This window comes from Macrobrachium nipponense, chromosome 16, assembly GCF_015104395.2.
Source record: "Macrobrachium nipponense isolate FS-2020 chromosome 16, ASM1510439v2, whole genome shotgun sequence".
NCBI classification, from domain to species: Eukaryota; Metazoa; Arthropoda; class Malacostraca; order Decapoda; family Palaemonidae; genus Macrobrachium; species Macrobrachium nipponense.
In genome coordinates this window covers 30,620,916-30,636,177 of record NC_087209.1, presented here as the reverse complement: position 1 = coordinate 30,636,177, position 15,262 = coordinate 30,620,916, and the positions used below count along the sequence as shown (strand labels likewise).

General features: G+C 41.8%; 1 long non-coding RNA gene across 1 annotated transcript in view; it reads right to left on the bottom strand.

Annotated features, from left to right (window-relative positions):
* The window catches only part of LOC135195641 (uncharacterized), a 119,130-nt gene that overhangs the window by 86,996 nt on the left and 16,872 nt on the right, over positions 1-15,262 (bottom strand). The gene's annotated exons all lie outside the window — the stretch shown is intronic.

Here is a 15,262-nt window from a genome sequence, read left to right as displayed (position 1 = left end):
ACGTTGGCCACTTTTGATGGCCCAACTCAGTCAGGAACATTAGGGGGGCGGGGGTTACCACCCCACCCCCCTTTTCACTAGGGGAAAAACTGTGGGAAAGACGACTTTCTTGGACACCATTTCAAAAACTGGGTCCTCAAGTTCTTTGGTTAATGACACTTAATCTTTCGAAGACTTGAGAACTCATTTAAAAAAAAACACAGTTCACTTATCACTAAACGTACAAAGGCATCGTAAGAATTCTCTAAATCCCACATTATTCAAGTTTTCATATGAATATTAACATTGAAAGCATGACTAATCTTCGCCTGTTCAAGACATTAATAATAATAATAATAATAATAATAATAATAATAATAATAATAATAATAATAATAATATGAAAATAGAAATAAGAAGGATATGGGATCCGCCAGTGGGAATTGTTCCCATAATCATAGGAACACTGGTCACGATCGCAATATCCCTGAAGAGGAACCTGGAAAAACTAGATGCCAAAATAGATCCAGGACTCATGCAGAAGTGTGCCACTAGAAACAGCGCACACAAGAAAAGTGATGGACTCCTAAGGAGGCAGGATGCAAACCGGAACCCCACACTATAAAAACCATCCAGTCGAATAAGATGACTTTGATAGACAACGCCAAATTTTTTTTTTTTTTTAAATGTTAACATAATCATAAAAAGCAGCTAGCTTCTTTCCACATCCTAGTTTTTGTTGCTAAGGATTGAATCATCCCTTGATTCATAATTGTGTACTGGAGTCCTAACCTACGAAAAATGTAAGGGAACACTAACAGGGATAAAAGGTGCAAACAGTCAACCTCCCTTAACGCACACCTTTGTACAAAACTTGACTCAAATCCGTTCAACCGCGTAGGAGTGGATAATTGTAATCACGACCGATACACTGAAGATCTGGCATATAGAAAAAAAAAGGGGGGGGGGGGGGGGGGTCTCTCTCTCTCTCTCTTCCTCTTAGTCGAATTTCTCAGTTCCAGAGGTCCTTTATTCCTCACGTCTGTGGACTGTGGAACAACCTCCCAAAGGATGTCGTGTGGTTGGAATTACTACCCTAATTCTATTTTTCTTGAACAATAATACATTTTTGTCTATTTATCTATTTCTTAGTTGATTTCATTTTTATTAAGTGGATCTCTTTTTTTCTGTATTTCGCTTTATTTCCTCTTACTCCTTCCCAATGAACACTATATTCTTTGGAAGCTTGAATTTCAAGTCAATGGCCCCTGTGGGTTTCTTCCATATGAACAGGTTTCATCTAGTGAATAATAATAATAATAATAATAATAATAATAATAATAATAATAATAATAAAATAATAATCAGCATGAACCATTTTAATTTATGCAGACAACCTTTATAACTAATTTAATGTCCCACACCCCAAGACATCAACGTATCAAGCGACATATAAAAAACAAAATAGTAAAACTATCACAACTTTCCCTCTTCCTTTTATTAAATCCCATAATGGTATATACACTGGGATTCAACCACGTCAGACAGACATTACCTTTATTTGACCATAACATAACTCAACCTTTTAAAGAGCATATAGTTTCTTTAAATGCATCTCATGTTGCCAAAAGTAATACTTTGCAAATTCCTAAATTCAATTATCAAAACATTGCAATTATTAAACTTTTAACTACAACGTACGACATCTTGGTTAAAACATGAGCATAAAGGTGGGTACACACGTGCGAACCGAACCTTGTATTGTAACCGATTCTTGTAACAAAAACGCAAGTGTGGACGGTTCCTCGAACCCGAACCCCGAACCCGCGAGGTTCGAGGCTAGGTTCGCCCTCCGTCCCGCCAATTGTCGGTTTTTGGGCCCCGCATCAAAGGGAGGTCTCTTTGAACGTTACGCCATGTGTGGACGGGACCTGTATGACACGCGTAACAACAGAGGTTGCTGAACTTGTTAACACCGACTATGAACAAGACCGTCCATAGTAGAGTCCCTTGTTTTGGTCAGTCAGTACGTATATGTCTACCATGGCTGATTGAAGTGACGAAGAGGTCCTTCAATTTATTAGCTATTACGAAGAAAAGACTTCACTGTGGCCAGAAACTTCTTGGAATCTCAAGTCAGCGAGTAATTCCCGACCACTGTATTCTACCCTTCTAGTATATAACCTTGATTGCCTCCATCTTCTTTTATTTCGCTTCATCTTCGTTAAATAATGTGTATAAATGTACGCGGCAGCTGCTACTTGCATGGTGGCCATCGTCGGTAAACAACCCGGACAGAGACAGACTGGTGATCGCAGTGGATTGAAATGAAGTTACGTGCTTAACGTGGTTACGGTTCGTCCTCTACATTTTGACACCTTGTAACCGTATATGCGTAACTCGGTTACGCATACAAGGTTCGGCTCTCACGTGTGTACCCACCTTAATATAGCAACACTGTAACCGACCGAACCATTAGGATGATAACCAAAAAAATTCGAGTGCAGTGCACTGACCACCACTAATGCTGCCACGTTATCAAACAAGGAAAAGAGTCCACATATTCTCCAATAAATAAACGGACGATGTCACTATTTATTCAAATGGCTGTCATTCTAATTTGGTCAAATCATATTGCAGATATTTTGGTTATATGTCTCGCTAATTTTAATTATGATTTTGCGTATACAGTATATTTAAATTTACGGTTAACGCTTCAGGTCTTCGTCAGCGTTTTACATGTCAAAAACCAAATGAGACTGCGTTGTCTAGGGCAAACAGAATATTGGTGGTTTTGTCACACAAACCATGTCATTCATTATACGAGCATATTCGTGAATTCCTATATAAATGCCCTTTGCTTGTGCACACGCTATATAATATATATATATATATATATATATATATATATATATATATATATATATATATATATATATATATATAATATATATATATATCTACATATATATTATATATATATATATATATAGCTATATACCTATACACACTATATATACTTGGGGGGGGGGGGGGGGGATACTTAACTACAAAGGTTGAGGACGAAAAAACGCAATAACAGTAAAATTATGAAAAGAATTTATTAAAACACCAAAATAGTACAAAACAGCGAAGGGTACATGATACGAATAAAGGGATGATGTCAAAGCTACTACATTTGTTCCCAGTTTAGGACCAAGTCGTGGGTTAAAGACTTGAAGGATTACTCAATCATCGCACCACGAGCGCTATCAACGAAGTCTTGTCGCATCACAAGCAGAATGGAAAGTAAAAGTAAATGCAAGGTTTAAGATGGACTGTACAAACTCTGGAGAACTTGGGACGTACAATTATCCAGCCACACCACAAAGCACTTGGCCGATTAACAGTCGAATGACTAGACACCATATAATTAGCGGGCGCGAATATGACGACAACTAACCCGTATCTTAGTAAGCATAGAACAGCAGCATCATTTTCACATGGCTATTTCAAGGAGCAAAATCCTTTACAAAAGACTGGCCAGCAATCTGGAGATGTCGACAAACTAGCGCAACACCCCTGTCACAGCAGATCAAAACCCTTGTGAGGAAAGACAGTCAGTCAAATCCTGGTCACAAGCACGCAATCCTTCAGCGATGAAGACGTCGTCAGGCAGTACCACGACACGCCTTCTGAATATAAAGGGCACCGGTGACACTGTGGCAACATGAAGAACCAATGCGGTTCTCTTTCTTTGCAACATATATACGTATGACAAAAATTAACGCTGTTGTGACAAAAGTCTCTTCCTTCTTTAGTTGTCTATTATTTCATTACAATGTTTAAACGAAGCCCTACTAATGCACACACCCATATGAGAGAGAGAGAGAGAGAGAGAGAGAGAGAGAGAGAGAGAGAGAGAGAGAGAGAGAGAGAGAGCCAGCCTTCAAGGAATCCTAAATCTTTTTAAATGCTAACTAAACAAGAATTTTCATACGTATGTAATCTCACTAGTAACTGAATACACTTTACATATATTATGCATCATTTATTCATTTATGTCCTCCAGATCTGACATACTTTACATCTGTCTGATTCTATAAATGTCCCTATATAGATTTTCATCAACCGACGTTGTGTTCCTTCCCATAAAACAAGTTCAACAGAAATAAAATAAAAATATTCATAAGTAATAATCCTCCCGAGATTTTAAATATAGTAAATGACGTCAATCACTACGATGACATAGCGTAATATGTAAGGTGTCATAATTCATGAAACAAGGACTTACATTAAATAAGAAAAACTAACTATAACTGAAACAAATCAACAAACCCTGCTCTTTCATCGTTAATATTATCTTTACTTCTGGGAGGAGGCTGAAATTAATTCTGCCAATGATGCACCTATTGAATAAATCAGTGTAATAAAGTCTCTTTGTAGGATAATTACCACAATTCATTCGCCCTTTCATCCACCAACAAATGACAAATTTTAAGTCAATTAATAAGCATCGGCGCATTACTCATCTTAATAGTTACACACAAATACATTAAAAGATGGAATTTATATCTAAATAATTCCATATATAAATTCATATTTAAACGATTCAAATGCATTTAACTAATTAGAAATCGCATTTATAAAAGAAGGCTTAAAAGATATGCGCTTAGTCTAGGAAAAAAAAATATCCCAGACATCTTTTAACCCTACCTCGAAGATTCCGGTATTGATTACTGTGACAACACAGTATCCTTCCAAGTCTCGATCTCATTATTTTGACTGCACAAAGCCACCAGAGCTACTTTAGTTGGTTTCATTTCATTTGCCTACTCACGGGAGATGATGTGGCACATGCGCATGGATAGCACTTAACTGGCTGACAACATATGTGTTATCGTTGGCTTATTTGATCAAATACCAAACAATATCTCCAATAACGCATTTGAATGTTTATCGAGACAAAGAAATCTCGCCCCCTCTTGACATAAATTCTAGACTCGTCGATTTGTATTCCCGTGAATATCCCAACACAAGCACACGAAAGACGAGATTGCATCAATCTACTCAGATCAAACACAAACGAACGGTGAACTTTCAGTTATCAAGATGTGGCTCATTTCTATAGCCCATACCACAACATTGACCTATGGTCAAAAACTGTTCATATATTTAAGTTTTACTCATCATTTAAACATTTTTCTGAGTACAGTTTCATTGCATGCATAATGAAAACAAATTTATAATGATACCAAAGTAACATCAATGTCCGTAAACTGAAAATTAACCTTTAAAAATGGTTTGTCGTTAAAACAAGAAGCGTGGACCAATGAAACTAGGCCTATGCAACTGATTCGCCAGATATTTTATATTACTGACCTTCTTTTAAGCGCACCAATTTCTATATCAATCAAAATTGTTATTTCATTGTAACTTTTATTTATTAAATCTATCTAATCACAGTTCCAATGCAAAACAATTGAAAGAAAATTGTATGCAGTGGTAAGCCTTTTATGCAGTGCTAATGTCATTAACACTAAGGCTAACGGAAACTGACTGGGATTTTAAACTTTTGCTGAGTTTATTGAGCTAAATAGTCCTGAAAGTGACCAAGCAGTGAGCTATTATAATTATTTGCATGCTTAAGGAAAAAATATAGAAATTATTTGCATGCTTAAGGAAAAATACATAAATATGCAGTGTATTCTAGAAAGAAAACCACACCATTGCTATTAGGCCACGGTATAACTGGATTTTTCCGCCTTCTAGCCAGTCCAACAGTGGTTGTTCCATTCACCTCCCCAAGGCCCTATATTTCTGGCTTATTTCGAATAATAACAGACTTATGTCATTTACATGTTTCTGTATGATAAACATTCAGATATATTACTGAAAAAACATTTTGCATCTCCATCACAGTAAAACTACGACATCGGAAACACGGATTTCCGTCAATCGAGAGCTTGCTATGAATATGATATTGTTAAGATACAATAAAGTTTTGTACATACTTACCTGGCAGATATATACTTAGCTATAGACTCGGTCGTCCCGACAGAATTTCAAAACTCGCGGCACACGCGACAGGTAGGTCAGGTGATCCACCATTCCCGCCGCTGGGTGGCGGGGTCTGGAACTATTCCCGTTTTCTAAGCCATAATTTCTCTTCCACCTGTCTCCTGAGGGGAGGCTGGGTGGGCCATTAATCGTATATATCTGCCAGGTAAGTATGTACAAAACTTTATTGTATCTTAACAATATCATTTTTGTACAAGTAACTTACCCAGCAGATATATACTTAGCTGATTGGCACCCTTGGTGGCGGGCAAGAGACAGCTAAAAACAAGATAATACTTAAACTAAATACATTAAAAAACAGGGAAAAAACAACCTATGTTCTTGGATAACATAATCCATAGTTCCTACCTTATTGGGCTGAAGACTTCATGACTACTGTCGATGAGTCTGCTTGCCTCAAGAGTTTCAACGAGGAATGAACCTATGGTTGAATAACTCTTTGGATCGTGTCAATGGGGGCTAGCCCGCTTACGCGACAGAGCCTATACTGGATCGTACCAATGGGGGCTGACCCACTTACATGGTAGAGCCTTGACCTTTTGTCATATCAATGGAGACTCGCCCTCTTACATGACAGAGTTAAGGTTATTAAACAAATCACAAAGAGAACTGAAGCCAATCCCGATCACCTGACCATGTTAGTATTGTTACAATCTATGAATTGTAAGAGGGTCCCTATTCCCTCTGACAATTAACCAATAAAAACAACCACCAATAAACAGTAAATAAAGCCTTAAACTAAATAGGAAGGATTAGCCTCAGCCCCTTCTCCCAGCACTGAATTCGCCGAAACATACGCTCCCAGAGCAAAGCACTTTTCGTACGAAATTTTAACGTCTCTTAGGTAATTCGAGGCGAACACCGAATTACATCTCCAAAATGTCGACTCTATAAGAGCCTGCAGCGACCATGTTTTGTGAAATGCCATAGACGTAGCTATGGCTCTCACTTCATGAGCTCTCACTCTGAGAACCTTGAGATGCTCTTCTTCGCACTTAAGGTGAGCTTCCCTTATTACATCTTTTATGAAGTATGTAAGGGCGTTCTTAGAAATCGCTCTTTTCGGATCTCTTACAGAGCACCAAAGACTTTCTTCTGTACCTTTCAGCAACTTCTTCTTCTCCAGGTAGAACTTGAGTGCCCTGACTGAACACAAAGTCCTTTCTAGTTCTCTCCCTGTTAATGAAGATAGTCCTTTTATCTCAAAGCTTCTTGGCCAAGGCTTTGAGGGATTTTCATTTTTCGCTAGAAAAAATGGTTTAAAGGAGCAAATCGCTGCATCCTTCTTAAACCCCACACTTTACCTTCCAAGCTTGCAACTCGCTAATTCTCTTGGCTGTTGCTAACGCAAAAAGGAATAATGACTTTCTCGTTAAGTCTCTAACGAAGCTGCGTGAGACGGTACAAATTTTTCCGACATTAGGAACTTGAGGACCACATCCAAGTTCCAGCTAGGCTTCTTGATTACATGTTCTTTCGTGGTCTCAAAAGACCCCTTATAAGGTCATGAAGATCTTTATTATTCGTCAGATCTATTCCTCTATGTCGAAAAACTGAGGCCAGCATACTTCTGTAACCCTTCACTGTTGAAACTGCCAGGTTACAGTCTTTTCTCAAATATAGGAGAAAATCTGCGATTTCAGTTACAGAGGTACTGGAGGAGGATATTTTCTTTCCCTTACACCATCTTCTAAACAACTCCCACTTCGACTGATATACTTTAGAAGTGGAGACTCTTCTGGCTCTTGCAATAACCTTCGCCACTTCTCGTGAAAAGCCCCTTGCTCTGACAAGTCCTTCGACAGTCTGAAGGCGGTCAGACTTAGAGCGCGGAGGTTTTGTGAAACCTGTCGAAGTGGGGTTGTTTGAGAAGATCGTTCCTTAGTGGAAGCGATCTTGGAAAATCCACTAACCACTCCAGCACCTCTGTGAACCAATCGAGAGCCGGCCAGAAGGGAGCGCTGAGGGTCATTCTTGTTCCTTCCGAGCAAGCGAACTTCCTCAATACTTCTCCTACTATCTTGAAAGGAGGGAAGGCGTATGCGTCCAAGCCCGTCCAATCTAGCAGAAAGCTGTCTACTGCTACTGCTTGAGGATCCGAGATCGGGGAGCAATAGGTTTCTAATCTGTGATTCTTGTTGGTCGCGAACAGGTCTATATTGGGCCTTCCCCACAGATGCCAAAGTTGTTGGCAAATCTGAGGATTGAGAGTCCATTCCGTGGGTAGGACTTGTTCTTTTCTGCTTAACAGATCTGCCCGGACATTTTTCTCTCCCTGCACAAATCTTGTGAGGAGAGAGATCTTCCTTTCCTGTGCCCAAATCAGCAGATCCTTTGCTGATTCGTACAGGGAAAAGGAATGCGTCCCCCCTTGTTTCTTTATATAAGCGAGGGCTGTTGTGTTGTCCGAGTGAATCTGAATCCCCAGACCTGAGACCTGTTCCTCGAAATGAACCAAAGCTAGATGAATGGCTGTTAGCTCTTTCTTGTTTATGTGCCAGGACACTTGTTCTCCTTCCCAAGTGCCTGACACTTCTTGCGAACCTAGGGTCGCTCCCCACCCTGAATCTGAGGCGTCTGCAACAACGCTAGGCGAGGGTTCTGTAAGCGAAGGGAGATTCCCTTGCTTAGTTTCTGTGGATCTAACCACCAACGGATATTCTCCTTGATCCCTTTCGAGATTGGAAATGTATCTCCTAGATTGTTGGACTTCCAATCCCACTTCTCCTTCAGATAAAATTGAAGGGGTCGTAGGTGAAGTTATCCTAAGGAAACGAACTGTTCCATCGAGGAGAGGGTCCCCAGTAAGCTCATCCATTCCCTCGCGGAACAATGTTCTTTCCTTAAGAAGACTGACACCTTTTCTAAGCAGCGTTCTCTCCTTTCCTGCGAAGGATACGCTAGAAAATCCCGAGAATCCATCTGAATCCCCAGATAGACAATACTCTGCTGGGGAGTCAGCATGGATTTCTCGTGATTTACTAAAAGTCCAAAGGACTTTGTCAACTTTAGTGTAACTAATAGGTCCTCCAGACATTTTTTCTCCGATTGGGCTCTTATTAGCCAATCGTCCAGATATAACGAGATCCTGATCCCTTCCAGATGTAGCCAATAAGCTACATTCTTCATGATGTCCGTAAAGACTTGAGGGGCAGTCGAAAGTCCGAAGCACATCGCTCGGAACTGGAACACTTTCCCTTGGAACATGAACCTCAGATACTTCCTTGCTGCCGGATGAATTGGCACATGGAAATACGCATCCTGAAGGTCCAGGGACACCATCCAGTCCCCTGGACGAAGAGCAGATAGAACAGAGGAAGACGTCTCCATTGAAAATTTCTTCTTCAATACAAAGAAATTCAGGGCACTGACGTCTAGAACCGGTCTCCATCCCCCCGATGCTTTCGGTACCAGGAATAGCCGATTGTAGAATCCTGGAGACTGGAGATCTTGAACCAGTTCTACCGCTTCCTTGGAAATCATCTGTTCCACTGCTTGCAACATAGCAAGCTTTCGGACCGGATCCGAGTATCTTGCGGTCAACTCCCTTGGAGTTGTCGTCAAGGGAGGATTTTCCCTGAGGGGGATCAAGTATCCTTTTTTCAGGATAGAGAGGGACCAGGAGTCCGCTCCCTTCTGCGCCCAGACTTTGGCAAAGTGGAGTAGCCTGGCGCCTACTTTCGTCTGGAGGACTTCCTGCTCATCTAGATTTCCCGAAGGATCTTCTAGATGGTCTACTCCTTCTCTCTGGTCTGCGACCTCTAAGAGGGGCTCTAGAAGAGGAGGCACCTCGAAAGGGCTGAACAAAAGAGGGTCTCTCTTTTTTTCTCTATAGGCACTGCCGGCCTAAACTTCTTGGCTGAGTGCGTGAGGAGATCCTGAGTTGCCTTCTCCGTAAGAGATTTAGAAACCTCTCTAACAGTCTCTTGTGGAAAAAGGTGCGGGGATAACGGTGCAAAAAGAAGAGATGTCCTTTGCAAGGGTGAAACTGCTCTTGCTAAGAAAGAGCTAAAGACAGATCTCTTCTTTAGTACTCCCGTTCCAAAAAGAGAGGCAACTTCCACAGAACCGTCCATGACCGCTCTGTCCAGGCAAGCCAGGACGCTCGAAAGTTCCTCCATGGAAACAAATTCAGTGTCCTGAGCTCTCTTCGCTAACGCTCCCAAAGCCCAGTCCATAAAGTTAAAGACTTCTAGGGTTTTTAAAGAGGCCCTTTAGAAGGTGGTCTAGTTCACACATGCCTCAAGTCGCCTTAGCAGACAGCAACGACTTCCTCCTAGCAGAGTCCACTAAGGAAGCAAAATCCGCATCTGCGGAAGAAGGCAGACCTAACCCCATAGGTTCTTTGGTCTCGTACCACCTTCCTGGTTTGCCTGTTAACTTGGAAGGAGGGCAGGAAAAAACTGTCTTGCCCGCTTCCCTTCTGGAAGTCAACCACTCTGAAAAAGTTTTTAAAGCCTTTTTCATACAAAGAGCGGGGCGCATCTTGACGAAGGAAGACGACTTGAGAGCTTTAGTGCTGGACATCAACGATCCTGGTGAAGGAGGGTCCGCAGGATGAAGGGAGTCTCCGAACTCCTTTAGCAGCAAAAGAGAAAGTCTCTTGTAGTCAGAAACTGCTACATCTACTGGCTCTTCGTCTTCCGATACCTGGTCCAACTGATCCACAGAAGGAGATCGTTTTGGAGTGATCTGGCTCTTCCCGGGAGAAGAACTCCTTTCCCGAGAAGGGGAGCGCGGAACATTAGCACTCCTATACGAAGAGTGAGGCTCCTGCCTGTCGGAAACACTCTTGCGCCTACTAGACTCTTGTTGTCTAGGTTCGTCAGGTTCGTGGCGCTTGCTAGGCTCCTGGCGTCCTGATTCAGGGCGCTTGAAAAGATCCCCGCGTCCTGATTCCTGACGCTTAACAGGCTCTTGGCGCCCTAACACTTGACGCCTAACGTACTCCTGGCGTCCTGCCTTCTGGCGTCCTAACTCCTGGAGCCCTGACTCCTGGCGCCCTGACTCCTGTGAGGCGCCCTGGACTCCTGGCGCCCTGATCCTGGCGCCCCTGACGTCCTGGCGCCCTGACTCATGGCGTCCTGGCTCATAGCGTCCTGATTCCTGCCTTCTAGCAGAATCCTGACGTCCTGAATCCTGTGTTCTAAGAGGCTCTTGACGCCCTTTCTTGCGTCTTGCTGCCTCTTTGCGCCTGTCTGGCTCCTGGTCCTGCAGACCCAAGGGATCCTGATACCTAAATCGGTTTTCCGGTTCCTTGCACCTAAACCGATCGAGACTTCTGCTCGATTCGCGGCGTCTCAGAGGGCGCTTCGGGGAAGATAGCCTATAGGGCGAAAGGGCTCTTCTCTCAGGAGAACAACTCCTATCAGACGAGTCTCTCGACGAAGGCGATAAACGCCCTGGAGATCGTGAGGGTTCTCTCCTATACGAAGCGGGGCGCTTAGCGGAACTCTTAACAGGGAGCGAGACATCCTTCCTCCTTGTAGAGTCCTTAGCAAAAGAGCCTACGAGAGAAGCTAACTGCTCTTGCAGATTAACTAAAAACTTCTTCGTAGGATCCTGAAGTGAAGGCTCCTCTTGTCTAGTCTTCTTAGGTCCCGAAGGCCAATCCTCGGGAAAACGCTCTGGGCTGGAGTCAGCCGCGTCTCCTTTAGGCGCCTTCCAGGCTCTCTTCAAAGGGCGCGAAAGAGAGGCCGAACTCCATCCTCGTTTAGGAGAGGAAGAGTCTGAGGCCGAAAAACACTCCTTTAGGACGCCTTTTCTGCGGCAATCCGAGGCAGCCTGGGACTTAACAACAGGATCTGCCGAAGGGACGCCTGACCGTTGGGGATGTTCTGCATCCTCCCTGCGGCTTTCGACATTCCTCCTCCCCTGGTCCTGGGAGTTTGGAAGCGGTCTAGGCCTAGGAGCAATGAGGAACCGGTCAGACGCCCCTCCACTGCACTGGGGACACTGCACAAGTCACTATCACCACTCTTACCTTGGTTTAGAGCTCGTAGCTGAGCTTGAAGTTTCTTAATTGAAGCTTTTACATTTTCCCTCTCTGACGAAGAATCTTTGGATTCAGAACAGGGAGAAGCAGCTGAGGCTAAGGGAAAAATGTTAGAAGGAGAGTTAATTTCTTGTTCTAAGGAGCAAGATCTACTAGATGACCTAGCTGAAGCCTTTCTCACTCTATCTCTCTCAAGCTTCCTAACATATGATGATAATTCCTTCCATTCAAGCTCCGTAAGGTTCTCGCATTCCACACAGGTGTTAATAAAAGAACATTCATTCTCCCTGCATTTAGCGCAAATACTATGAGGATCTAATGCCGATTTAGGCAGCCTAACCTTACACTCTTCCCTACTGCAAACTCTAAACATAGGTGAAGCCTTAGCGTCAGACATCGTGAAAGAGTAGTCAAAACCAAAGTCGAAAAACAGTCCACAATAAGCGTATGCCAAGCCAGAGAAAAAACAGAATACGTCACCAAAAAACCAATCCAAATTCTCGGCAAACGAGTTGAAATCCAAGATGGAGGAACGAACAATAGGTATTGTCCGTTCAACCGACAGAGAAATTATGGCTTAGAAAACGGGAATAGTTCCAGACCCCGCCACCCAGCGGCGGGAATGGTGGATCACCTGACCTACCTGTCGCGTGTGCCGCGAGTTTTGAAATTCTGTCGGGACGACCGAGTCTATAGCTAAGTATATATCTGCTGGGTAAGTTACTTGTACAAAAATGCCACATCTACCTAAAAACTACTTTGATGACTGGGCAGATGAAATGAAACCAACTAACAAAATGGCACTGGCTAGGGCATCACAAGGTTCACCTTGTATGCATGGATTACACTTATTCAATCTAAACATAACGTAATGCCCCATTACGTTTTCATTCACTGGCCCCTTGTCAACTGAACACAACTGACCACTCAATTACTGTATGTATAACATTCCTAAGATAAAGACTGGACAAAACTGCAGCGATTAAGAGTGCTATACAAATTACACAGAGAAGGTTTAAGGGACGCTTGCAACAGGGGAATGGTTGTAGGGGGTGTCTGATACTTTGATAAGAGAATAACTGGCACCAACCACCGGCTTTTCTTCTCTAAGCTTTTTGCACAGTTGTTTGTCCAACATTTAAAAGCTAATGATGTTCAGTATATTTTCATGATACAAATTTATGGGATGCAAAACCCCACTCAGACTCCCTAACCTAACCAAGGGAACCCAAGGGGTTTTAAACATCAGTGCCGTCAGCCTACGAAAGTCTTCCTCCAAAACCAGAAGCAATCTTATTAAGTACACAACCTAACCAGCGTAAATCAGGAAGCCATATACAGCATTAAAATATGGATATATACTGTAGTACTTATAGTATGGAAACTGTAATAAATATTTTCCTAATAACACGGCAGCCAAACTTCTGATCAGTTACAACCAACATTGCCATACACAAAACAAAAACTCAAAAATCACAGTCGAGTACGTATTCCATAAAATGCAGAAATTAATGGAATAATGAAATGCATTGCATAGGCTATGATCAACCTCTGGTCTTGACTAACCTAAACCTAAACCATAACCATAAACCTGGCCTAACCTGCCTACCACTATGCAAGTTAAATAAAAACCTTAAATTCAAGCCAGCATGCATAATAACATCATACAGTATACATAGCCCTATTTGGATACTCTACTGTACTGTAGCAAGCAAATAACCAAGTAGGAGCTGTTCACTCTTTTAACTACAAAAACTCTACTGGACATGCAATTGGGAAACACTCCATGAATCATTTAATAACACTGGATACCACATGTACAAATATAATAACACTGGACACCACATGTACAAATAAAATAAAAGCTTAATGTATGTACTATGAGACTTTAGCTTGAGCTACCTTACTCAAACCTAAGACAGTAAAAACTAACTTATGGTCAGTTATGTTCAACATGCTAATTGATGCAAAAACAATCAGTAAATACTGCAATGAACACACTACTTCAATTCGAAATAGAACCTCACTCAATACTGTAATTACAATGCTAATGACTCTTGAAATCTGTCCATCTGATCTCCAAATGAGACTCCCAAAAACTGGGATTGCATAACTTGAAAAGATCAATGTGCTCTGTTAGGGTCTCCAATGCCTTGCTGATGCATGCACAAGCAAAAGCAAAAATGGCATAAGCTGCATGCCAGTTTACGAACCCAAAGCTGAATGTGCTTCCAATTTTTCTAAATTCTTCATAATATATGACCTCCTTGCACAAACAGTTAGAATTCCATCTAAATATCTAAGTTGGGAACCAAGCCTTGAAAAGGATTACCAAATCATAAAAAGTTTACAATTATGTCATAGTCACTGCTGTTCCTTCTAGCCAACCACAACTGGTTGAGTATATGTACAGTCCCCAAGACATCTGCACAACCCTAACAGTCCCCGAGACATCTACTCAACCCAAAACACTACACTGTTGTTTTGGCAGTGTGCAGATGCTCAGCCTAGACAGAGGATAAAGAGTGGTAATCAACTTTTACAAACCGAAAGCACAAGACTGCTGACCAAGTCAAGAGGTCAAACATGAAAAACAAGCATTCATAAGCCTAGAAATTAATGTGGTCTGGCAAATGTGCAAATCTTATCAACATACTTCAATTTGATATACACTTAATAAAAAAAAATGCTACCAAAAGACCAATTAAGCAGTCACTTCAACTTAGCACAGTTTGTATAATCATAGCAACTTAAGTGTCATCCCGGGAAGGTCACACATACTCAGCACTAACACATGCCTGGTCTAGCATTAATGTCCAGAATCTCACTTTATTTTCAGATAATGCATTTTTCTCATTCTCTAAGCAAGCAAGGATAATATAAAAGCCCATGCAAACCACCACACCTTCATACATCCATACACAAAAAGCCCATGCAAACCACCACACCTTCATACATCCATACACAGACTCTAAAAATTATCTTACACTAATTGGGGAAAAATCACTAAAACTGATTTCTTTTACAAAACTGAATACTAAAACATGTTATTGTTAGTATACAATAAGGTTTTGTACATACTTACCTGGCAGATATATACTTAGCTATACGTCTCTGACGTCACGACAGAATTCAAAACTCGCGGCACACGCGACAGGTAGGTCAGGTGATCTACCTTACCCGCCGCTGGGTGGCGGCTGTAAGAACCAATCTCCCTTTCCAGCCAGA